The sequence below is a fragment of the Aquarana catesbeiana genome, linkage group LG02 (genome assembly GCF_042186555.1).
Source record: "Aquarana catesbeiana isolate 2022-GZ linkage group LG02, ASM4218655v1, whole genome shotgun sequence".
Taxonomy (NCBI): Eukaryota; Metazoa; Chordata; class Amphibia; order Anura; family Ranidae; genus Aquarana; species Aquarana catesbeiana.
This window is the reverse complement of record NC_133325.1, coordinates 805850274-805876237: the sequence shown is the minus strand read 5'-3', so window position 1 is coordinate 805876237 and position 25964 is coordinate 805850274.

The window sequence follows — 25964 nt, the reverse complement described above, 5'->3', positions numbered from 1 at the left end:
ACAGGTGACCGCAAAATATTTAGTAGCAAGGAAATTTCACAGATGGACTTATTGCACAGGTGGCCACCTATCACGGTACCACGCCTGAATTCACTGAGCTCCTGAAAGCGGCCCATTCTATCACAAATGTTTGTAGAAGCCGTCTGCATGCCGAGGTGGGGGATTTTATACACCTGTGGCCATGGAGGTGATTGGAACACCTGAACCCTATGGTTTGGAGGCGTGTCCCAAATCTTTTGGCCATATAGTGTAGATCTTAATGGGGGTCCAACAAAGAAAGAACATAGGGTTTCCCTAAATATACATACCAGACCAATATTCTCAATCAGAGTCTGGTTTGGATGTTAACCACTTACAGACTGCCTCACATAAGAGTATGGTGGCAGAGCGGCTCTCTAGTACGCGATTCAGAACTTCTGGGTAGGGGGCGCATGCGCGCGCCGCAGACGTGCCAGCTGTGCTGTGATTAGTCACAGCACGAGCCGATCAGTGGGTACTGGCCAATGTATGACCCTTTGATCGGGAAAGGAGGAAGACAGGGCAGAGCTCTGTCCAGTCAACGGGGATGTGCCAGTTTTTGTTTTCCTGCGAAGCAAATCCCTCAGTAAAAGCAGCACACAGTACACACCTAAACACTGCTCAGGCACACATTTAACCCTTTCATCACCCTAAATGTTTAACCCTTTCACAGGTAGTGTCATTAGTACAGTAACTAGGAAAAAATGCAGCGCTAAGAAATATTGGGAAGTTAGGGTGTAGTGAAACAATTAAGTAAGAGATGCTGTACTGAACAGTAAAGCATATGTGTAAAAACCATAAGTGAAGTGAAATGAACAAACACAGTATAAAGTGTCCACATATGGTAAATGGATGATTCCAAACTCAAAATAAGAGGAACTGGTATGGACTAGGGATGAGCTTCGAGTTCGAGTCGAACTCATGTTCGACTCGAACATTGGCTGTTCGCAAGTTCACCGAACAGCGAACAATTTGGGGTGTTCGCGGCAAATTCGAATGCCGCGGAACACCCTTTAAAAGTCTATGGGAGAAATCAAAAGTGCTAATTTTAAAGGCTAATATGCAAGTTATTGTCATAAAAAGTGTTTGGGGACCCGGGTCCTGCCCCAGGGGACATGGATCAATGCAAAAAAAAGTTTTAAAAACGGCCGTTTTTTCAGGAGCAGTGATTTTAATAATGCTTAAAGTCAATCAATAAAAGTGTAATATCCCTTTAAATTTCGTACCTGGGGGGTGTCTATAGTGTGCCTGTAAAGGGGCGCATGTTTCCTGTGTTTAGAACAGTCTGACAGCAAAATGACATTTTGAAGGAAAAAACTCATTTAAAACTACCCGCGGCTATTGCATTGCCGACAATACACATAGAAGTTCATTGATAAAAACGGCATGGGAATTCCCTTAATATCCATACCAGACCTGAAGGGCCTGGTATGGAATTTAGGGGGACTCCCACGTCATTTTTTTTTTTAAATTTTGGTTCGGGGTTCCCCTTTGGGGAATTCCCATGCCGTTTTTATCAATTAACTTCTATGTGTATTGTCGGCAATGCAATAGCCGCGGGTAGTTTTAAATGAGTTTTTTCCTTCAAAATGTCATTTTGCTGTCAGACTGTTCTAAACACAGGAAACATGCGCCCCTTTACAGGCACACTATAGACACCCCCCAGGTACGAAATTTAAAGGGATATTACACTTTTATTGTTTGACTTTAAGCATTATTAAAATCACTGCTCCTGAAAAAACGGCCGTTTTTAAAACTTTTTTTTGCATTGATCCATGTCCCCTGGGGCAGGACCCAGGTCCCCAAACACTTTTTATGACAATAACTTTCATATAAGCCTTTAAAATTAGCACTTTTGATTATTCATGTTCGTGTCCCATAGACTTTAACGGTGTTCGCGTGTTCGAACAAACTTTTTTCCTGTTCGCATGTTCTGGTGCGAACCGAACAGGGGGGTGTTCGGCTCATCCCTAGTATGGACCAATAGAAATGATGTGAGACTGGAAATTAAAGTCAATAGTGCACGATGTGGATCTGTGACTGTGAGTCAACAACGGGGTACAGAACTTCCGTAGCTGTAAACCAACATCTCGATATGGGGCATCAGAATGAAAACATCAGGAAGTAAGATAAGATGGGTACTCTTCTTACCAGATGACGTGGACTCCACTGTCATATGACATGGAGTCAATGGTGCATGGAGCCAAACCTAGGCTGGAAAACGATATCCGGAATGGTGGAACCTCTGTCTCACTTCTCGACTTCTCTGGTGGGGTGAAGAAACGTCAGGAAGGGCCGCCAACTGGATATCAGCCAATAGACCTCAAGGATGTGTTCCAAGGAGAAGCCGGGGACAGATTTGATCCAGACCCCGTGATGGAAGTAGGGCTACTGGAAGGCAGTTTCTTGCATCGGGATAATATGCAAATAAAAAATAAAAAGCTTCTGCATAGTGCAGGTAAACCAGGGATTTTTATTTCTAAAAATACCATACAGAAAATGGATCACAATTGAAATAAAATCTAAGCAGCATGCCCCTGTTGAAGACCTTCTTGGTCGAAACGCGTCGGCCGATCTCCCCTTCCTTGCGCTGCTTAAATTTTGCGCACAACCGCGCAATTGTCAGTTAAAGCGACGCAGTGCCGAATCGCAAAAAAAATGGCCTGGTCATTGAGCAGCCAAATCTTCTGGAACTGTAGCGGTTAAAGAGCCCTGAACCTGGAAGAAGACGGGGAGAAGATGGAAGTAGCAATGATGTGGCAATGGAGACTGAGGACATCACCGTGCTGGAGGAGGGGTGGGGGGGCATTTTACAATGTAGGTGTTCCGTAAGGTGCAAATATGCTATATAAATATGCTATACATTCTTGTACATCATGGTAAAAGCTCCAATGAGGCTAAAAAAGTTACTTCCTCTTTAAACGCAGAAGAGAAAAGTCAGGCAGTCTGGATATGTAAAAGGAAGTGATCAGAAGATTGCAGGGGGAGGTAAAACATACAGTGTATATACAATATATACTACATATACATGGTAACACAAACATACATGTGCAGACAAAGTACAACTGTAACCCAAGGCATTATTGTTGCTAAATAAAAAAATAAAAAATAAATCAAACACATTAATTCTCGTTTCACGCACATGCGATGCGGGAACCAGTGCGATTCCAGTGCAGGTTCCCCGCATCGCATGTCACTCGCAGGCAGTTCACACCGCCCTCTGCGAACCGCTGCGGTCGTCAATATAAAAGTTAATGACACCCCCAGATCGGTTCGCAGATCGCAGTGCGAACTGTCAAATGGTACAGGAATCGGATGGCGTAGGTGTGAACATCCATGTGATGCGATTCCAGTGCGGACCAAAAAAAAGGGTCCTGCACTAGTTTGTTTCGAATGCAATGCGATTTCAGCCATACAGTTTGTAGGGCTGATTTTGTATCACACAGACATGGCATGTGATCTGCACAGCAATGCGGTGCAAACCACATGCGATGTTTGTGTTCTCACCAGTGTGAACCCGGCCTAACTCCACTGAACATGTAGGACTGTGTGCTATGTGATTTCTATAACACGCATTACGGGTATTGATGTGATAAGATGCCAATCACTCATTATCAACAGACCAATGTTGCAGGGCAGTGCGGAGAGTGCATTAGAAGGTGTGTTGGGACATCATTCAGAATAATGCTGCCCAATGCGTGAAAGTAAACAGTAACCACAAAACAATGTTATTCTGTATCTCTCTATCTCCGGTCTGATCAATGTTTATAAACAGTGTTACTTTGTATCTCTCTATCTCCCATCTGATCAATGTTTATAAACAATGTTATGTTGTATTTCTATTTCTCCTGTCTGATCAATGTTTATAAACAATGTTGCGTTGTATCTCTCTATCTCCCGTCTGATCAATGTTTGTAAATAATGTTACTTTGTAACTTTCTATCTCCTGTCTGATCAATGTTTATAAACAATGTTACTTTGTATCTCTCTATCTACTATCTGATCAATGTTTATAAACAATGTTACTTTGTAACTTTCTATCTCCTGTATGATCAATGTTTATAAACAATGTTACTTTGTATCTCTATCTACCGTCTGATCAATGTTTAGAAACAATGTTACTTTGTATCTCTATTTCTCCTGTCTGATCAATGTTTATAAACAATGTTACTTTGTATCTCCTGTCTGATCAATGTTTATAAACAATGTTACTTTGTATCTCTCTATCTCCCATCTGATCAATGTTTATAAACAATGTTATGTTGTATTTCTATTTCTCCTGTCTGATCAATGTTTATAAACAATGTTGCGTTGTATCTCTCTATCTCCCATCTGATCAATGTTTATAAACAATGTTACTTTGTATCTTTCCATCTACCGTCTGATCAATGTTTGTAAATAATGTTACTTTGTAACTTTCTATCTCCTGTCTGATCAATGTTTATAAACAATGTTACTTTGTATCTCTCTATCTACTATCTGATCAATGTTTATAAACAATGTTACTTTGTAACTTTCTATCTCCTGTATGATCAATGTTTATAAACAATGTTACTTTGTAACTTTCTATCTCCTGTATGATCAATGTTTATAAACAATGTTACTTTGTAACTTTCTATCTCCTGTATTATCAATGTTTATAAACAATGTTACTTTGTATCTCTATTTCTCCTGTCTGATCAATGTTTATAAACAATGTTACTTTGTATCTCTATTTCTCCTGTCTGTTCAATGTTTATAAACAATGTTACTTTGTATCTCCTGTCTGGTCAATGTTTATAAACAATGTTACTTTGTATCTCTCTATCTACCGTCTGATTAATGTTTATAAACAATGTTACTTTGTATCTCTATCTACCATCTGATCAATGTTTAGGAACAATTTTACTTTGTATGTCTCTATCGCCTGTCTGATCAATGTTTATAAATAATGTTACTTTGTATCTCTATTTCTCCTGTCTGATCAATGTTTATAAACAATGTTCCTTTGTATCTCTTTGTCCCCCATCTGATAAATGTGTAAAAAAGGTTTCTTGGTATCTCTCTATCTCCCTTCTGGTCAGTGTTTATAAATAATGTTACCCACTTGCCATCTGCCTAACTGGAAAAATACATCATTAATTTGACATTAAATACCACAATTGCATTATGGGCCCTGATTGGCAAAGCTTTGCCCAATCAGGGTGCAATATAAGCTGGTTGTTAAGCAGTGGGGTGGGGAATCCAGCAGCAGCATCCTTAACAACCAATCAGTCATCAGCTGTCAATCGGCTTCCCTGCTGACAGCTCAATAAAAAAAACATTTGCTGGTAAAAAAAATAGAAAATAAAATGTCGTCAGGCCCCCCCAATCAATACCAGACCCTTATCCGAGCATGCAGCCTGACAGGTCAGGAAAGGTGGGTAACAAGCGAGTGCCCCCCTCCTGAACCATACCAGGCAATGTGCCCTCAACATAGGGCCTAATGCACCTTGTCCCCATGTTGATGGGGACAAGGGTCTCTTCCCCACAACCCTGTGCTGTGGTTGTGGGGGGTCTGCGAGCGGGGAACTTATTGGAATTTGGAAGCCCCTTTTAACAAAGGGCACTCAGATCCCGGCCCCCAACTCACCAAAAAGTGTCAAAAAGTAATAAAAACACACCGTTTTTGAAAATCCCTTTATTAAAAATAAAAAACCAGTGTCCCCCGATGTCAATCAATAATCAATCACGCCGCCCACCGCCTGCTGCACCCGGAAAAGAACAAAAAAAACGATCCGTCTTCATTCATGGCTGACCGCCAAATGCCTCCTCTGCTGTTTGACAGTTCTTATGTAAGTAAGGGCGGGGCCACCTGGCAATGTCACCTGATGGCACTGCCCCCTTGTGATGTCACTGACCCAGCATGCACCGGTCGATGACATCATAATGGGGGCAGTGCCAACAGGCGACTTTGGCAAGTGGCCCCGTCCTTACCTAAATAAGAACAGTCAAAGAACGAAGGAGGCATTCGGCAGGCATTGAGGGTATGTGGCCTGGTATGGTTCAGGAGGGGGGAGCGCTCACCCCTCCCCCCTTTCTTGACTTGCCAGGCTGCATGCGCAGAAAAGGGTCTGGTATGGAGTTAGAGGGGGAGCCTACAATGGTTTTTTTTGGTGTTCCCCTTAAAATCCATATCAGGCTGGAAGGGAGGGACCCAACAATGTTTTTTTCTATATTTTGTTTTTCAATAGCCAAGTTTCGGCAATTGCAGCCATGAGTCAATTTAAATGTGATTTTTTTTCTTTAGAAATGTAAATTTTGCTGCAGCAGGTTACAGATGCTACAGATGTGTCACTTTACAGGCAGACTAAGGGGAGCCCAAGGCACTATATTTATAGGAATTTTTTTTGTTGCACTTTAAGCATTATTAAAATCACTGCTCCTGAAAAAATGATAGTTTAAAAAAGAAATTTGCATTAATACACGTCCCCCAGGGCAATACCCGGACACCCATACCCCTTTTATGGCCAATAACTTTCATAAAAGCCTTCAAAATGAGCACTTTTGCTTCTTCCTGCTGGCTTCCACAGACTTCAGTGGGTTTACGGTTTGGGGCAAAACTTTTCCCCTGTTCAGGAGTTTTGCTGCGAACCAAACAGGGCCGGTCCATGCATAATTGTAATACCCTCCAAACTCCTCTCCTGTACATACTGCCCACTGCCTTACCCTCCACATTCCTCTCTTGTACATACTGCCCACTGTCATATCATCCACACTCCTCTCCTGTACATACTGCCCACTGTCATACCATCCACACTCCTCTCCTGTACATAATGCCCACTACCTTACCCTCCACACTCCTCTCCTGTACATACAGCCCACTGTCATATCCTCCACACTCTTCTCTTGTACATACTGCACACTGCCTTACCCTCCACACTCCTCTCCTGTACATACTGCCCTCTGTCATACCCTCCACACTCCTCTCCTGTACATACAGCCCACTGTCATACCCTCCACACTCCTCTCCTGTACACACTGCCCACTGTCATACCCTCCACACTTCTCTCCTGTACATACTGCCCACTGCCTTACCCTCCACACTCCTCTCCTGTACACACTGCCCACTGTCATACCCTCCACACTTCTCTCCTGTACATACTGCCCACTGCCTTACCCTCCACACTCCTCTCCTGTACATACTGCCCACTGTCATGCCCTCCACACTCCTCTCCTGTACACACTGCCCACTGTCATACCCTCCACACTCCTCTCCTGTACACACTGCCCACTGTCATACCCTCCACACTTCTCTCCTGTACATACTGCCCACTGTCATACCCTCCACACTCCTCTCCTGTACACACTGCCCACTGTCATACCCTCCACACTCCTCTCCTGTACATACTACCCACTGTCATACCCTACACACTTCTCTCCTTTACATACTGCCCACTGTCATACTCTCCACACTCCTCTCCTGTACATACTGCCCACTGTCATACCCTCCACACTTCTCTCCTTTACATACTGCCCACTGCCATACCCTCCACACTTCTCTCCTTTACATACTGCCCACTGTCATACCCTCCACACTCCTCTCCTGTACATACTGCCCACTGTCATACTCTCCACACTTCTCTCCTGTATATACTGCCCACTGTCATACCCTCTACACTCCTCTCCTGTACATACTACCCACTGTCATACCCTCAACACTCCTCTCCTGTACAAACTGCCCACTGTCATACCCTACACACTTCTCTCCTTTACATACTACCCTCCACACTTCTCTCCTGTACATACTGCCCACTGTCATACCCTCCACATTCCTCTCTTGTACATACTGCCCACTGTCATATCATCCACACTCCTCTCCTGTACATACTGCCCACTGTCATACCATCCACACTCCTCTCCTGTACATAATGCCCACTACCTTACCCTCCACACTCCTCTCCTGTACATACAGCCCACTGTCATATCCTCCACACTCTTCTCTTGTACATACTGCACACTGCCTTACCCTCCACACTCCTCTCCTGTACATACTGCCCTCTGTCATACCCTCCACACTCCTCTCCTGTACATACAGCCCACTGTCATACCCTCCACACTCCTCTCCTGTACACACTGCCCACTGTCATACCCTCCACACTTCTCTCCTGTACATACTGCCCACTGCCTTACCCTCCACACTCCTCTCCTGTACACACTGCCCACTGTCATACCCTCCACACTTCTCTCCTGTACATACTGCCCACTGCCTTACCCTCCACACTCCTCTCCTGTACATACTGCCCACTGTCATGCCCTCCACACTCCTCTCCTGTACACACTGCCCACTGTCATACCCTCCACACTCCTCTCCTGTACACACTGCCCACTGTCATACCCTCCACACTTCTCTCCTGTACATACTGCCCACTGTCATACCCTCCACACTCCTCTCCTGTACACACTGCCCACTGTCATACCCTCCACACTCCTCTCCTGTACATACTACCCACTGTCATACCCTACACACTTCTCTCCTTTACATACTGCCCACTGTCATACTCTCCACACTCCTCTCCTGTACATACTGCCCACTGTCATACCCTCCACACTTCTCTCCTTTACATACTGCCCACTGCCATACCCTCCACACTTCTCTCCTTTACATACTGCCCACTGTCATACCCTCCACACTCCTCTCCTGTACATACTGCCCACTGTCATACTCTCCACACTTCTCTCCTGTATATACTGCCCACTGTCATACCCTCTACACTCCTCTCCTGTACATACTACCCACTGTCATACCCTCAACACTCCTCTCCTGTACAAACTGCCCACTGTCATACCCTACACACTTCTCTCCTTTACATACTACCCTCCACACTTCTCTCCTGTACATACTGCCCACTGTCATACCCTCCACACTTCTCTCCTGTACATACTACCCACTGTCATACCCTCCACATTCCTCTCCTGTATATACTGCCCACTGCCTTACCCTCCACACTCCTCTCCTGTACATACTGCCCACTATCATACCCTCCACGCTCCTCTCCTGTACATACTACCCACTGTCATACCCAGGGCCGGACTGGCATACCAGATACCGGGAAATCCCCCGGTGGGCCAGCTGTCTTGCTGCCCCTGGTGCCGCTGTGAGGGCAGCGGCGCCTGAAAGAAACAAAGCCGTCCTCATACTCCTCATCCTCTGTCACCCAGGATTAGAGTAGTTTTCCTTCCTATGCAGCTGCCAAAGTGGCCTATTCCACCGGCTCCTTGTCCACAGTCACTCCTTCCGTAGTCCCATCATCATGCACGGAGGAGTCCCCCGAACAGTGTCGGGTACATGATGCTGGAGGATGCGCAGCGATTTGAAGGCTCTGATGTCAGCCTAGAGAGAGGGGGTACCCAGGAAGGACGAGAAACTGGCAGTCATGTTCCTCCAACTGCAGCATACTGCCAATTTTGCTCCAGTGACGAGGAGGGAGGGGATGACGAGGTCACTGACTCTACTTGGGTGCCTGATAGAATAGAGGAGGAGGAGGCACAACTCCAACAAGGCAGTATGTCCCCTAGGGGGCAGCTTAAGGGCAGCCACGCTACTGCATCACACCGCAGAGCTCCGCACTGCTGACTCCCCGCTGATTTTGAAAAGTTCCTTGGTGTGGGCCTTTTTGAACACGTGTGCAGCAGATCGCACCATTGCTGTTTGCAAACTATGTCTGAAGCGGATCAAGCGTGGCCCCAACAGCAGCCGCTTGGGCACCACATGCTTGACCAGACATATGACAACCTCCCATGCAGTCTTTTTCCCATATACTATATTTGAGATTTAATATCTCTCAGATATGATTTGGGTTAAATGAGAGTTCTTTGACCATGAGTGAAAGCTTTAACACAACATTTATTCGTGAGTAGGGATGAGTCGAACACCCCCCTGTTCGGTTTGCACCAGAACATGCGAACAGGCAAAAAATTTGTTCGAACGCGTGAACACCATTAAAGTCTATGGGACACGAACATGAATAATCAAAAGTGTTCATTTTAAAGGCTAATATGCAAGTTATTGTCATAAAAAGTGTTTGGGGACCTGGGTCCTGCCCCAGGGGACATGTATCAATGCAAAAAAAGTTTTAAAAACGTCAGTTTTTTCGGGAGCAGTGATTTTAATAATGCTTAAAGTGAAACAATTAAAGTGTAATATCCCTTTAAATTTCGTACCTGGGGGGTGTCTATAGTATGCCTGTAAAGGGGCGCATGTTTCCCATGTTTAGAACAGTCTGACAGCAAAATGACATTTCCAAGGAAAAAAAGTCATTTAAAACTACTCGCGGCTATTAATGAATTGCCGGTCCGACAATACACATAAAAGTTCATTGATAAAAACGGCATGGGAATTCCCTGCAGGGGAACCGAACCCAAATTTTTTTACAAAATGACATGGGTTCCCCTAAATTCCATACCAGGCCCTTCAGGTCTGGTATGGATATTAAGGGGAACCCCGAACAAAATTTAAAAAAAAATGGTGTGGGGTCCCCCTCAAAATCTATACCAGACCCTTCAGGTCTGGTATGGCTTTTAAGGGGAACCCTGCGCCAAAATCAAAAAAAAATGGCATGGGGTCCCCCTAAAAATCCATACCAGACCCTTATCCGAGCACGCAACCTGGCAGGCCACAGGAAAAGAGGGGGGACGAGAGAGCGCCCCTCCCTCCTGAACTGTACCAGGCCACATGCCTTCAACATTGGGAGGGTGCTTTGGGGTAGACCCCCAAAACACCTTGTCCCCATGTTGATGAGGACAAGGGCCTCATCCCCACAGCCTTGGCCGGTGGTTGTGGGGGTCTGCGGGCGGGGGGCTTATCGGAATCTGGAAGCCCCCTTTAACAAGGGGACCCCCAGATCCCGACCCTCCCCCCGTGTGAAATGGTAAGGGGTACCCCTACCATTTCACTAAAAAAGTGTCAAAAATGTTAAAAATGACAAGAGACAGTTTTTGACAATTCCTTTATTTAAATGCTTCTTCTTTCTTTTATCTTCTTTCTTCTATCTTCCTTCGGTTTCTTCCTCCATCTTCTTCTTCTTCTGGTTCTTCTGGTTCTTCTGGTTCTTCCTCCGGTGTTCTCATCCGGCATCTTCCTCCGCGGCGTCGGTGTCTTCTTCCCTTCTTCTCTGGGCCGCTCCGCATCCATGATGGCATGGAGGGAGGCTCCCGCTGTGTGACGCTTCTCCTCTTCTGACGGTTCTTAAATAATGGGGGGCGGGGCCACCCGGTGAACCCGCCCCCCTCTGATGCACGGTGACTTGACGGGACTTCCCTGTGATGTCACGGGGAATGCCACAGGGAAGTCCCGTCAAATCCCCGTGCGTGAGAGGGGGGCAGGGTCACCAGGTGGCCCCGCCCCCCCGTTATTTAAGAACCGTCAGAAGAGGAGAAGCGTCACACAGCGGGAGCCTCCCTCCATGCCATCATGGATGCGGAGCGGCCCGAAAAGAAGATGAAGAGAAGAAGACGAAGAGAAGAAGATGAAGAGAAGAAGATGAAGAGAGAAGCGTCACACAGCGGGAGCCTCCCTCCATGCCATCATGGATGCAGAGCGGCCCGAAAAGAAGATGAAGAGAAGAAGACGAAGAGAAGAAGATGAAGAGAAGAAGATGAAGAGAGAAGCGTCACACAGCGGGAGCCTCCCTCCATGCCATCATGGATGCAGAGCGGCCCGAAAAGAAGATGAAGAGAAGAAGACGAAGAGAAGAAGATGAAGAGAAGAAGATGAAGAGAGAAGCGTCACACAGCGGGAGCCTCCCTCCATGCCATCATGGATGCGGAGCAGCCCAGAGAAGAAGGGAAGAAGACGCCGATGCTGCAGAGGAAGATGCCGGACGAGAACACCGGAGGAAGAAACAGAAGAACCAGAAGAACCAGAAGAAGAAGATGGAGGAAGAAACCGAAGGAAGATAGAAGATAGAAGAAATAAGAAAGAAGCATTTAAATAAAGGAATTGTCAAAAACTGTCTCTTGTCATTTTTAACATTTTTGACACTTTTTTAGTGAAATAGTAGGGGTACTTTTGTACCCCCTTACCATTTCACACAGAGGGAGGGCCGGGATCTGGGGGTCCCCTTGTTAAAGGGGGCTTCCAGATTCCGATAAGCCCCCCACCCGCAGACCCCCACAACCACTGGCCTGTGGGGTTGTGGGGTTGTGGGGATGAGGCAAGGTGTTTTGGGGGGCTACCCCAAAGCACTCTCCCAATGTTGAGGGCATGTGGCCTGGTACGGTTCAGGAGGGGGAGGGGCCGCTCTCTCGTCCCCCCTCTTTTCCTGCGGCCTGCCAGGTTGCGTGCTCGGATAAGGGTCTGGTATGGATTTTTGGGAGGACTCCGCGCCTTTTTTTTTTATTTTCGCACGGAGTTCCCCTTAAAATCCATACCAGACCTGAAGGGTCTGGTATAGATTTTGTGGGGGATCCCACGCCATTTTTTTTAAAATTTTGGCCGGGGTTCCCTTTAATATCCATGCCAGACCTGAAGGGCCTGGTATGAAATTTAGGGGGACCCCCACGTCATTTTTTTTTTTAATTTTGGTTCGGGGTTCCCCTGTAGGGAGTTCCCATGCCGTTTTTTTTTTTTTCAAAACATTTTTATTGAGTTTTTCAAAATCACCAAAAATACAGAGCGTACAGTACAGTAAGCGAAGGTACAGGTGAGTGATGTGTACAAACAGTCAATTGCAACAAGGTACTCTAACAAAGGGAGGTAGTACAAATCGACCAACGATGTGGAGGAATACTCCACTTCAGGTTTCTGTGTTAAAAGCTACATGTGATTGGATGATGTGCGACGTACAGGGTAGGTTATTGGGGTACATCAACAGTGAAGTAATAGGATGAAAACAACCATATGTCTATCTAATGCTATCTAAAGTGACGCATTGTGCGCCCAGATATATGAAAGGACTAGTATTATGTAGAACGGGAAAATTATGGGGGAGACTTCCACACCGTCTGGGTTCCACCCCTACTCCGTTCACCCCTAACGGGACCTTCACTGTGAACGGGGTGGGGTGTGTAGGGGATCAGAGTTTGCGTCCAATGGGATGACGGTGTGTCAAGGTTAGGTCTTGGTTCCCGATGCCAAGTCAACTTGGGGAGGTGATTAGGTTGGTTGAGGTTTGATTGTGAAGCTGAGGGCGGTGTTCATACTTAGGGGGTAAAATGTAGGGAAATAACGGTAAAACCGATATGTGGAGCAACAGAAGTCGAGGCCTTGTCGGCTCGACGTGGTGAAGGAAGTGTGATGGGAGGGAGGGGGGGAGGGAGAGGGGGTGGCGAATGAACAAGGTGGGGGGGTCCCATGGTGGAAGGCAATTATATGTAGTTAGGGTGCAGGTATTGACGCAGGCGGTGAGGCAGTCTGATTGTGGGATTGTCTGTAGTGGGACCAGCAAGCCCAGGTAATATTATGTTTGGTAGGGATGTCCTTAGCTTGACAAATAAGTTCTTCCATAGCTGATATTCTGTCCACCCTACGAATCCAATCTTTCACCGTGGGGGGGGCAGGGTTTCTCCAAAGGGCGGGAATACATTGATTGGCCGCATTGATTAGGTGTAGAGTCAGGGATTTTTTATAGGAGCTGTAGGGCTTGGCGGTGTGGTGTAATAGGTAGCTAGCAGGGGAGAAGGTTGGTGAGTATGTGGTGATGTGGGATATCAGTCGGTGAATTTCTGACCAGAATGGTTGTATAAGGGTACATTCCCACCAGATGTGGAGTAGGGTACCGCGGGCTGTATTACATCTTCAACAGGTCGGGGGGATAGTGGGGTGAAAGTGATGGACCTTATCCGGTGTCCTATACCATTTGGAGAACAGTTTATATCTATTTTCCTGAGTGGCAACATTAATGGAGCCCTTGTGCATGAGGGTAAATATACGGTCCCATTCAGACGGGGTGAGATCAATGGATAAGTCATGTTCCCATTGTCTCACAATTTTGTCTTCCTTTACCTTGTGTTGAGAAAACAGGAGGGAGTAGATTGTCGAAATTAGGTGGGCTTGGGGTTCTGTGCTGGAACAGAGGATTTCGAGCGGTGTGAGTTCTCTGTGCCAGAGGGGGCGGCGTTGGTTGGATTTCAGGAAGTGTCTCAGTTGTAAGTACTTATAAAAGGGTATGTTGTGGTTGGGCAGTTGTGCCGTCAGAGTAGGGTAGGGTAGTAGGGTCCCGCTTTCGAAGAATTCATGAGCTCTGGCTCGTGAAGAAAGTGTTTCAAGGGTTGGGCCTTTCAGTTTTAGTCCTGGGGAGAAGTCTGGGTTATCGACCAATGGGGTCATAGGGCCTGGTGCGGGGATAAAAGCAAGCTTTTTAGACACTAATTTGAGTGTCGATAGTGTGGTGCCAATGAGCGGGTGTGCAAGTAAGTCTTTGGATACGTGGATGTGGTCGATCCACGGCAAGTCAGCTATGGGGATATCTGTAAAGGAGTCCTCAAGTTGGATCCAGTCTTTGGAAGAGCGGTGCACGTGCCAGTCTACCAGTCTGGTCAGTTGGCAGGCCCAATGGTACTTTTGAAGGTCTGGAAGACCTAGGCCTCCCAGACATTTGGGGAGAACCAACCTCTCCCAGCTAAGGCGTGGGCGTTTGGTGGCCCACACAAAGGACCTGCAAATATTTTTATAGGAGGAGAAGAAGGAAGCTGGTATCTTGATTGGTATGGCTTGTAGGAGGTATAGGAGCCTGGGTAAAATATTCATTTTGATCACTGCTATTCTACCCATCCAGGAGAATGAGCCCAGATGCCACTTCTGTAAATCACCCTGAATGGACTGAAGTAATGGTAAGAAGTTTTTGGTGTATAAATCCTTTAAGTTGGTGGTGATTTTGATGCCAAGGTAGGTTATTTCGGAATGTTCCCAAACAAACGGGAAGTTAAGCTTACATAGGTTGACAGTTTCCATTGGCAAGGTTACATTGAGGGCTTTAGATTTGTCGAAATTGATTTGTAGGTTGGATAAGGATTTGAAAAGTGCGAAGTCAGCAAGAAGGTTGGGGAGGGTCGTAATAGGGTCTGTAAGGAAAAGTAAAATGTCGTCGGCATATGCTGCCATTTTATATTGAGTACGATGGATGTCTATGCCTCTGATAGTGGGATTTAGTCTCATTTTACGGAGCATGGGTTCCATGGTCAGTATAAATAGAAGGGGAGAAAGAGGGCAGCCCTGACGTGTCCCATTGGATACAGAGAAGGCGTCCGACAGTCCCCCATTGATCCGGAGTCTGGCTTTTGGAGAGGCGTAGAGGGCCATGATCATTTGAAGCATGCGGGGTGGAAGTCCAATCGCACGCAGTGCGGCCTCCATGTAGTCCTATGCTACCCTGTCGAACGCCTTCTCTGCATCCAACGAGAGGAAAAAACCCTGTGTGGAAGATTTACTTAGCCAGTGGTGAATGTTCAGGGCTTTTGTGGTGTTGTCTCTGGCCTCCCGGTGAGGGACAAAGCCCACCTGTTCAAGTGAGATCAAAGATGGTAAAAAGGGGAGAATGCGATTCGCTAGTGCCTTGGCATACAACTTTAGGTCCACATTTAGTAGTGAAATGGGGCGGTAGTTGTTGACCAAGGTGGGGTCCTTTCCTTGTTTAGGTATGAGCGTGATATGGGCTTCCATGAAGTCATTGTGTGCGGTCGAGTCCAGTGTGAGGTTGTTGAGGGCTTTGGTCAGGTGTGGGAGGAGAATGGTCGGGAAGGATTTGTAATAGCTGGCTGAAAAGCCATCTGGGCCCGGGCTCTTGCCCGTTTTCATCTGTTTTAGTGCATTAATGAGTTCTTCATTAGAGAGGGGGAGGTCTAGAGATTGTGCATCTTCTGAGGAGAGCGGGGTCGGGCCGAATTTCGTTAAAAAGTCAGTAATGGCCATCAGACGGTTAACGTTAGTGTCGGTGGTTTGAGACTTAGGAAGGTTGTAAAGTTCTGAGAAATACTCTATAAATTGGGACGAGATTCCTTCATTAGTGCCTACTGCCTCGCCTCTGGCGTTGTGAAGTTTGTGAATGGTGTGTGACGCCCTTTTGGTTTGAAGGGCCCTTGCCAAAAGTTTGCCGGCTTTGTTGCCAAACTCATAATAAAGTTTTTGCGTCAAAGCGAACTTGCGCTTCAGTTTGGCATTTAACACATCCAAGAGATCTTCCTGAGCTTGAGACAGTTCAGATAGGGCAGAGTTAGCGAGGGAGGCTTTGTGTTTTTGTTCGAGCGTGCGGATGTGTGCGGTTAACTTGGCAATGCGGGCAGTTTGGAGTTTGTTTCGTTGAGCCGCAATAGCCAACAGTTCGCCTCGAACTACACATTTGTGTGCGGCCCAGATAACAGTGGGTGCTACGTCTGGTGAAGAGTTCTCTTTAAAAAAGTTTGATAGGCAAGTAGTCAGCCTTTGAATATTGATCTCGTCAGTGAGTAGGGAGTTGTCAAGGCGCCATATACGCGTTTTTGGGTGAGGTGGGGACAGCTGTAGGGTCATGGAGATGGGGCTATGGTCCGAAAGTATGGCTGGGTCGATGGTAGCTTTGGTGAGGTGCGTGAGGTCGTTTTGTGAAAGAAAGAAATGGTCCAGTCTGGAGTACTTGTTGTGGGGTGCGGAAAAGAAAGTAAAGTCTCTGTCTTTGGGATGTAGCGTTCGCCATGTGTCATGAAGCAGTAAGTTACTAAGCTGTTGTTTGATCGCCCTTAAGGCCCTGTAAGGTAAAGAAGATGTACCGTTCGACGTGTCGTCCGTCGGTGTCAAGGGGGCATTGAAATCACCACCAAGAATAAGGGTTCCTGTTTGGAAGCTGGAAAGTAGTTGAAGGGTATTACGAAAGAAGGTAACTTGGCCTGAGTTGGGGGCGTATATGTTGGCTATCGTGAGGGGGCACAAGGTGTAGAGTGCCTTTAAGAAAGAGGAAGCGTCCCAGCGGGTCTCTTTGGACATCAGTCACCTGAAAGGGACAATTTTTCGAAATGAGGATGGATACCCCTTTAGATTTTGCCTCCGCGTTGGAGGCGTGGAAGGCTGTGGGGAAATGTTGGTCGTTAAGTTTGGGGATGGAATCGGTGCAGAAGTGGGTTTCTTGTAGGAGGGCAATATGTGCTTTAGAGTATTTGAGAGAGTATAAAAGTTTAGATCGCTTTTCGGGTGTATTAAGGCCCCTAATGTTCAAGGCGTATAGTTTGAGAGAGTGGGGCGGAGCCTGTCCAACCACCGGGGGCGAGTTCATAATTTGTGGGTTTGCCATGGGTGGGGTGTGGGTGTGGTAGGGGGGGTGGGGGGGCAGAGGGGAGGGATCGGGAGGGCAGGAGTAAGATAAGATTCAGAAGTGTGTGTGGGGAGAGTTGATCCGAGGAGGCGTGGAACTGAATTTCCAACAGCCTCAAGGGTCTGGAATCGGAACGGTACGGAGCGTGAACGGCGCGCGAGTCCCAGTCAGGGGGGGTTGCACACCGATGTAGCCCTGTGTGGGGGTTGACCTGAACCTAGGCAAGGAGAGACCAAGAAAAGTGTGGGAAGTGAGTGGGAATATGAGCAGCCACCATAGGAGTGGTGTATAGCAGCATAAAGAGGTAATGCAATCATGTATTGCCAAGCCGTGTCTTGTGTGTATTGTAATGGGGGGTATAGGGTACAGGCAGTGGAGCTGTAACATTGTAGCCCAATCCTATGCTCTGGAAGGACAGTAATTGGGTCAACAGGCAAGGGATAGAGTGTGGGTGGGTGATACGTTAGCCCGGGGACCAACCCCCCGTCCCAACCCCTAGAGGAGCAGACTACCAGGTGTGTCCCCTTTGCCTATCCAGTAGCGGTCTCCAGTCGTAGGGGGGGCTGCGGCGGGAGGTGTGGGCCCGGGAGGAAGGATGTAGAGTGGTGAGGGCACAGCAATAAGTGCAGCTGAAACACAAGGGGTGAATCACCCCTCCATCCCCCCTCTGGTTATAGTATCAAACCATGAAATGTGTCCCATTTAAAACTATAAGTAATGCGTAAGAAGGTAATAACAAATACAAAAAAATACAAAAAGAAAAAAAAAAAAAAAGCAGTGAAAAGGTACATGACATGAGAACCTGAGAGACATTGGAACGTCATCCGAAAGTTCCAGCTGGGGTATGCAGGCACGGGAGTTCTGTATGGAAGTTCCAGTTGTAGCCAGCAGGAGGTGTACCGTGCAAGCTGGAGGTACGGATCGGGTTTTCTGCAAATGAGTGTGAGCCGGGGAGAGGCGTAAGTCCGGCTGAGGCGACATCAAGGCGATCCATCCGACAGGTGTGAGGTAAGAGGCGAGTCGCTTGATTCTTGGAGAGCCTGTGACAGGGTGGTAGTAAAGTTCCAGAGTGTCTACTTGAATGGGCATAACGATGGTGCTGTAATAGAAGGTTGGGGGCGGTGTTCAATGCCGCTATGTATCCTGGTGGATGTAGTGTTTGGCTAAGTGCTGAGCAGTTCAGTGGATGCTTGGTAGGCACCCCGGGTCGTGAAAAGTGATAAGCAGGAGTGTACATGAGGCGGCACAATTAGACCCAGAAAGTCAGCTGAGAGGAGTAGGCATCAAACAAGGGGTCTTCAGTTTTCCGAGGACATGGGGGAGGGGCACAACATTAACAGTCAAAGCCCTAAGCTGAGAATGGCAGAACGAGTATTGAAAAGTCAGGAGGCGCAACGTGCCACCAAAAAATCAAAAGGGAAAAAAAAAAGAAGTAAAAAGGAAATATAAAACTTCTGAGAGGGCGTCAGGATCTGTTAGGTGCTGATGGGCGGTAGTGACTTTTTCAATGTGTATCAGCGGTCCCTGCGTGTTTTTCTGTACCGCGGTGACGACGTGGGGCTGACGGCCCTGGGGCCACTGCGGTAGCCAGAGTGATTTCTGAGGGTGGAGGGTGAGCGTCTCCTGCGGTGTCTAGATGGCTGGGCGTCCATGGGTTCCTCCCGTAGTATATCACAGTGTGAGGCCATGGGGCGGAAGGCTGCATACCAGTTCGGTACAGGGACCTCCAGAATGCCAAGCGTGTCACAGAAGTGAGGCAGGTCTTCAGGCACCCGAAGGAGAGCGGTGCGGCTGTGTGCTGTGGCCGAGAGGCAGAAGGGAAACTTCCACTTGTATGGGATGTTTTTCCCTCTGAGGGTGTCCAGCAGGGGTTTCAGGTCTCGCCTATGTTGCAGAGTGATACCCGATAAATCCTGGTATATCTGAATGGTGGCCCCTTCATGAAGGATTTGTTGTTTCTCCGTAGCTCGCTGCATGATTTCCTCCTTCAACTTGTAGTCCACAATGCAGCAGATTATGTCATGAGGGGGGTCATTCTCCCTGCCTTTGGGACAGAGAGCGCGGTGGATCCTTTCCATGACAATGGGGGTCTGCGGAGGCTGGTGGTGGAGGCCATTAAAGATGCTTACTACAGCTTGCTGGACGTGGTCTCCCTCAATGGATTCCGGCACACCTCTGATTCTCAGGTTGTGCCTCCTACCCCTGTTGTCAAGGTCTTCGAGATGTCTCTGCATGTCCCTCATTTGCATTGTGTGGTGGTCTATGCTGTCAGCGTTGGAAGTGATAGCTGTGTCATGGCGGTCAGTCACATTCTCCACAACATGTATACGGTCATTCAGGGCGCGCATATCTAGTCTGAGCTCTGATACGGCGGCCGCAAGAGCAGCTTTGATATCGTCCGCAATCGATCTTAGATCCTGTAGATTTATCGGAGGTTGGGGGGTGAGAACAATCCCCCCTTCTCCCTCTGCAGATTGCGTGTAGCTGGCTGCTGGGGAAGTAGTGTCATGAGGTGGTAAGGGCAGCGATTGAGAGTGAGTGGCTCCGTGGCGGGACGGCGCCATATTGCCTCTCCCGGCCCTGAACATCTCCGGGATATTATGGGTTTGCGACCCAGTGAGATCTCTGGGGGATCGAGAGCGAGATGCCGATGAGTTCCTGGAGGCTGTCCCCATGCTGTGAGCTTAGTATGTGGAGTAAATACCTCGGAGTTTAGGTAGCTTCTCCTATGGCAGACGGAGCTCAGGGATTATGCGTCCTTCTCCATGCCAGGTTAGGCCACGCCCCTATTCCCATGCCGTTTTTATCAATGAACTTTTATGTGTATTGTCGGACCGACAATTCATTATAGCCGCGAGTAGTTGTAAATGACTTTTTTCTGTGTAAACACGGGAAACATGCGCCCCTTTACAGGCATACTATAGACACCCCCCCAGGTACGAAATTTAAAGGGATATTACACTTTTATTGTTTGACTTTAAGCATTATTAAAATCACTGCTCCCGAAAAAACTGACATTTTTAAAACTTTTTTTTGCATTGATCCATGTCCCCTGGGGAAGGACCCAGGTCCCCAAACACTTTTTATGACAATACTATGAATATAAGCCTTTAAAATTAGCACTTTGGATTTCTCCCATAGACTTTTAAAGGGTGTTCCGCGGCATTCGAATTTGCTGCGAACACCCCAAATTGTTTGCTGTTCGGCGAACTTGCAAACAGCTGATGTTCGAGTCGAACATGAGTTCGACTCGAAGCTCATCCCTATTCGTGAGTAGTTGAAAGTCTATCTAATACACAACCATTTATCTATAGTCTACACCAAGGAAGAAAATATTAGGTTAAAATAAGAGAATTACATGAAGGAATACAGAGTGTATTCCTGAAAACATTAATCTGCAAACATATTTAGTTATAAGTAAAATGCAGACCTTTCCCATAATTACCCTTTGCACCAAGGTTTCATTCTGATGGCTACTCTCCCATAAAAGTGTGTGTTTCCCTCCTGTGTATATCATTACATGTTGATGCCTCATTGGTTGGCATAGCGTGGCTCTGATTGGTGAGCTTTCCTATTCCTTGTTAAGGACTGACTAAATCTCCAATCCCTATACTTTGCATAAGTCAGCCCCCTTTAATGCAAATCTTTGTGACTATTCTGAGCAGGAGCTTAGCTTGAATTTTCCCAGGAAGTTAAGTATTGATTACGGGTTGGCCTCCTTTTATTGCATATCCCAGCATGGGATTTTTGAAGTGAGTATGTGTAAAACAATGAGAATTGGATCCCATTGTTTGTATACACAAGCCTAGGCACTGACTTGTCTGGTCTACCAGAGATTTCTGTGAAGATAATATGTTCCACCCTACATAGATAAAAGCTAAATTAAATATATTAATTAAATATAAATAAATTAAATAAAAATTTAATATAAAATATATAAATATAAATAATTAAATATAAATTAAATATATTAATATTTCCAATATTTTACAGCTATTAATGTAGATTTCACATAAACTCATAAGGCAACACAAATAGGAGACATGAAGGGAACACAAAGACACTGAATTTCAAAAGAGCCAACTTCCCTAAACTACACACCTTGCTAAAAGGCATAAATTGGGATAAAATATTAGGAACAAAGAATACGGAGGAGAGATGGGTTTGCTTTAAGAGCATATTAAATAAGGGCATTAGCCAATGTATCCCATTGGGTAATAAATTTAAAAGAGCGAACAAACATCCTGGATGGCTTAACTCCAATGTAAAAATGCATATAAAAGCAAAGGAGAAGGCCTTCAAAAAATACAAGGTTGAGGGATCATCCACAGCATTCAGAATTTATAAAGAATGCAATAAGAAATGTAAGGGTGCAATTAGGATGGCTAAGATAGAACATGAAAGACACATAGTGGAGGAGAGCAAAAAAAATCCCAAGAAATTCTTTAAGTATGTAGACAGTAAAAAAGGGAGGACAGACCATATTGGCCCCATAAAGAATGAGGAAGGACATCTGGTTACAAAGGATGGGGAGATGACGAAGGTATTGAATTTATTCTTCTCCTCAGTCTTCACGAGTGAATCGGGGGGCTTCAGTAACCAAAACTGCAGTGTTTATCCTCATGACACAACACAGGAAGCACCTACATGGTTAACAGAGGACGGAATTAAAATTAGATTTGAGAAACTTAACATTAATAAATCACCGGGACCAGATGGCTTGCATCCGAGGGTACTTAGGGAACTCAGTCAGGTGATTGCCAGACCGTTGTTCCTAATTTTTACAGACAGTCTATTGACTGGAATGGTACCAGCTGATTGGAGAAAAGCCAATGTAGCACCAATATTTAAAAAGGGCCCAAAAAACATCCCTGGGAATTACAGACCAGTTAGCCTAACATCAATAGTATGTAAACTCTTGGAGGGGATGATAAGGGACTATATACAAGATTTTAGTAATAAGTATGATATCATTAGCAGTAATCAGCATGGATTCATGAAGAATCGTTCTTGCCAAACCAATCTATTAACCTTCTATGAGGAGGTGAGTTGCCATCTAGATAAAGGAAGGCCCGTAGACGTGGTGTATCTGGATTTTGCAAAAGCATTTGACACAGTTCCCCATAAACGTTTACTGTACAAAATAAGGTGCGTTGGCATGGACCATAGGGTGAGTACATGGATTGAAAACTGGCTACAAGGGCGTGTTCAGAGGGTGGTGATAAATGGGGAGTACTCAGAATGGTTAGGGGTGGGTAGTGGGGTTCCCCAGGGTTCTGTGCTGGGACCAATCCTATTTAATTTGTTCATAAACGACCTGGAGGATGGGATAAACAGTTCAATCTCTGTATTTGCAGACGATACTAAGCTAAGCAGGGCAATAACTTCTCCGCAGGATGTGGAAATCTTGCAAAAAGACCTGAACAAATTAATGGGGTGGGCAACTACATGGCAAATGAGGTTCAATGTAGAAAAATGTAAAATAATGCATTTGGGTGGCAAAAATATGAATGCAATCTATACACTGGGGGGAGAACCTCTGGGGGAATCTAGGATGGAAAAGGACCTGTGGGTCCTAGTGGATGATAGGCTCAGCAATGGCATGCAATGCCAAGCTGCTGCTAATAAAGCAAACAGAATATTGGCATGCATTAAAAGGGGGATCAACTGCAGAGATAAAACGATAATTCTCCCGCTCTACAAGACTCTGGTCCGGCCGCACCTGGAGTATGCTGTCCAGTTCTGGGCACCAGTCCTCAGGAGGGACGTACTGGAAATGGAGCGAGTACAAAGAAGGGCAACAAAGCTAATAAAGGGTCTGGAGGATCTTAGTTATGAGGAAAGGTTGCAAGCACTGAACTTATTCTCTCTGGAGAAGAGACGCTTGAGAGGGGATATGATTTCAATTTACAAATACTGTACTGGTGACCCCACAATAGGGATAAAACTTTTTCGCAGAAGAGAGTTTAATAAGACTCGTGGCCACTCATTACAATTAGAAGAAAAGAGGTTTAACCTTAAACTACGTAGAGGGTTCTTTACTGTAAGAGCGGCAAGGATGTGGAATTCCCTTCCACAGGCGGTGGTCTCAGCGGGGAGCATTGATAGCTTCAAGAAACTATTAGATAATCACCTGAATGACCGCAATATACAGGGATATGTAATGTAATACTGACACATAATCACACACATAGGTTGGACTTGATGGACTCTTTTTTCAACCTCACCTACTATGTAACAAGTCCGTAGACCCACATCAATGAAAAAGGCGGACTTCTCCTTGCTCCTCATCTGGGTTCTCCAACCCTAATCCAGTCCTCTCGAAAACCTGCACTGAGAGGAATGAAGGTATAGCAATAGGTGTCCCAAGTACTTGCAGCCAATCTGCTAGCAGTACACCACCATCTGATTTTATCAGGCAAATTTCCCTACCCCAGTTGCTAAACCGTAAAAATAAATTTGGTCCCAGCCATCCACATGCTCACAGTCTGATTGCTAGCTTGAATGCCAGCTTGGCCAAATTGCTAGCACTGCAACTACTGCCTTTTCAGCTGGTAGACTCTGCCCCCTTTCGTGAATTTGTGGAACGTGCTGTACCTCAGTGGCAGGTTCCAAAATGCCATTTCTTTTCATGGAAGTCCATTCCAGCTCTCTACTGGCATGTGGAAGGCAATGTTTTTGTCTTGTTGGACAGGGCGGTCAGCAGTAAGGTGAATATTGGGTCAAGTGTCCCTGTCGGAGGGTGGAGAGAAGGTTGGTGCCATTGTTGCATACAACAATTCCTGGCTGAAGTTGGCATGCGTCAACCACCTCTGAGCCTGCCCCTGCAGAGCTGACAGAATCTCTGCTCCAGTGTGGCTCCTGTCCCCTAAGCAGTGGTTTATCCTTAAACTACGTAGAGGGTTCTTTACTGTAAGAGCGGCAAGAATGTGGAATTCCCTTCCACAGGTGGTGGTCTCAGCAGGGGGCATTGATAGTTTCATGAAACTATTAGATAAGCACCTGAACAACCGTAACATATATACAATGTACTGACATATAATCACACACATAGGTTGGACTTGATGGACTTCTGTCTTTTGTCAACCTCACCTACTATGTAACTATGTAACTCATGCACCGCATGGCATCTTTTTGCCTAAGAGCTTGCGTAGCCCCTTGAATGCTTACGGAGCACTGCTGGTTCAGAGAACAAATCTGCAGAAGAGGCCATAGAGGAAGAAGAAGAGGAGGGGGTGGAGGAGAGAGCTGTGGCAGAATCACCGCTAGCATTTTGGAGGCGTGGTGGTGGAACAAGCTCCAACAATACTGAACTCTGTCCTGCATCCTTCCCAGCTGCCAGCAGAGTTATCCAGTGTGCCGTGAAGGAAAGGTAACATCCTTGCCCATGCCTGCTAGACCATGATTCTGCGGTAATATACACCTTACTGCTAACTGCACTGTCCAACAAGACAAAAACATTGCCTTCTACATGCCGCTAGAGAGCTGGAATGGACTTCCATGAAAAGAAATGGCATTTTGGAACCTGCCACTCAGGTACAGCACATTCTACAAATTCACGAAAGAGGGCAGAGTCTACCAGCTGAAAAGACAGTAGTTGCAGTGCAGATCCCAGATAAGGAGCAAGGAGAAGTCCGCCTTTTTTGGTGATGTGGGTCTACAGACTTGTTGCCTTATGAGTTTATGTGAAATCTACATTAATAGCTGTAAAATATTGAAAATATTAATATATTTAATTTATATTTATTTAAATGTAATTATTTATATTCATATATTTTATATTTAATTTATATTTAATTTATTTATATTTAATTAATATATTTAATTTAGCTTTTATCTATGTAGGGTGGAACATTTTATCTTCACAGAAATCTCTGGTAGACCAGACAAGTCAGTGCCTAGGCTTGTGCATACAAACAATGGGATCCAATTCTCATTGTTTTACACATACTCACTTCAAAGAATCCCATGCTGGGATATGCATGAAAGGAGGCCAACCCGTAATCAATACTTAACTTCCCGGGAAAATTCAAGTTAAGCTCCTGCTCAGAATAGTCACAAAGATTTGCATTAAAGGGGGCTGACTTATGCAAAGTATAGGGATTGGAGATGTAGTCAGTCCTTAACCAGGAATAGGGAAGCTCACCAATCAGAGCCACGCTATACCAACCAATGAGGCATCAGCATTTATTGATATACACAGACTAGATAGTAGGGAAACACACACTTTTATGGGAGAGTAGCCATCAGAATGGAACTTTGGTGCAAAGGGTAATTATGGGAAAGGTCTGCATTTTACTTGTAACTAAATATGTTTGCAGATTAATGTTTTCAGGAATACACTCTGTATTCCTTCATGTAATTCTCTTATTTTAACCTAATATTTTCTTCCTTGGTGTAGACTATAGATAGATGGTTGTGTATTAGACTTTTAACTACTCACCAATAAATGTTGTTATTGTGTTAAAGCTTTCACTCATGGTCAAAGAACTCTCATTTAACCCAAATCATATCTGAGAGATATTAAATCTCAAATATAGTATACGGGAAAAAGACTGCATGGGAGGTTGTCATATGTCTGGTCAAGCATGTGGTGCCCAAGCGGCTGCTGTTGTGGCCACGCCTGATCCGCTTCAGACATAGGTTGCAAACAGCAATGGTGCGATCTGCTGCACACGTGTCCAAAAAGGCCCACACCAAAGAACT